Raw genomic sequence first — 1,610 nt, forward strand, 5'->3', positions numbered from 1 at the left:
TGCCTTTGATCTCTCTTTCGAGACTTGCCTGCATCGCCGTCTTCTCTCTCTCTCTCTCTCTCTCTCGGTTTATCAAGTTGCGGCCTCACCTTTGTCGATTGGCCGTCAGTGTGTCAGAAACTGAGGTAGAAGATGAATATAGGGAACTGTTAGAAGAAGACGTGGGAAAATTTTTCTATGTATTCTTTTATGTATCCACTGATGTACAAAGTCGATCTCTATATAATACAAAATGTCTAATAATAAAGAAAGAAAGATTATATTCCTTTAATCTATGTGTATTAGATCTAATCATAAATTGACTAAAATAAATGATCTACATCTCTTAAGATATACTCCGATCATCATCATATCTTCCAACACTCCCTCTCAAGCTGGTGGCTTGCATATATCTAAGATGCCAAGCTTGCCTAGAAGATATGAATGTTGTCTCTGACATAAAGGCTTGGTAAATATATCAGCAGGCTGTTCGATGGTTCTAATTCCTCTTGCTTCGATTATTCCTTCTTGAATCTTCTCTCGAGTGAAGTGACAATCAACTTCTATGTGCTTCGTCCTTTCGTGCAGTACAGGATTTGCAGCAAGCTTAAGTGCAGAATCATTGTCACAAAATAACAAAGTTGGTCCCTCGACCTTCACTCCAAGGTCTAAAAGTAAGCCTCGTGGCCAAACTACTTCACAAACAGCCTTCGCCATGGATCGATACTCGGCCTGGCGATGACGGGGATCTGATGATTGCTTCTTCATCTTCCATGAGAGTAAGGATTCCCCAAGTTTGATGCAAAAACCAGTGATGGATCTTCGACTCATAAGACAAGTTGCATAATCCGCATCACAATAAGTTGTCATTTTCATGTTGCAATTGCGAGAAAGAAGGATTCCTAGTCCCGGACATTTCTTCAAATACTTCACCACTTTCAAGGCAGCATTCATGTGAGACTGTTTTGGACTATGCATGAATTGACTGAGTGTCTGAACATCATAACAAATGTCAGGTCTCGTCATAGTGAGATAGATGAGTTTCCCAACTAGCCTCTGATAGCTTGACGGGTCCTTGAGCAGTGGATCATTTTCTGTGGACTGGAGGCCCGCATCATATTCTACAATGGTTAACTTGACATTTTGCTCGATGGGGATGATTGCTGGCTTGCATCCTAATAACCCCGCTTCTGATATAATCTCCAGTACATATTTTTGCTGACTAAGAGAGATACCTTGCTCGAACGGGCCATCTCAATTCCAAGAAAATATTTTGGTTACCCTAAATCTTTGATATGAAACTTGGAATGGAGATTTTCTTTAAGGTTCTTCACAGCAAGCTCATCATTGCCCATGATAAGTATGTCATCAATGTATATCATTAAGTAGACGGATGACGTACCTTTTGTCCAAGAGAAAAGTGCATAATCATGCTTGGATTGTTTGAAGCCCACAACTATGAGTGCACTGGTGAACTTGGCATACCACTGTCGCGAAGCCTGCTTGAGACCATAAAGGGATTTACGGAGACGACACACATTGGACTCCCCCTGTCTCTGTAAACCCAGTGGAAGATCCATATAAATTTCTTCATCTAAATCTCCATGAAGAAATGCATTATGAACATCCAT

This window comes from Eucalyptus grandis, chromosome 8 (assembly GCF_016545825.1).
Source record: "Eucalyptus grandis isolate ANBG69807.140 chromosome 8, ASM1654582v1, whole genome shotgun sequence".
In the NCBI taxonomy this organism is placed as follows: domain Eukaryota; kingdom Viridiplantae; phylum Streptophyta; class Magnoliopsida; order Myrtales; family Myrtaceae; genus Eucalyptus; species Eucalyptus grandis.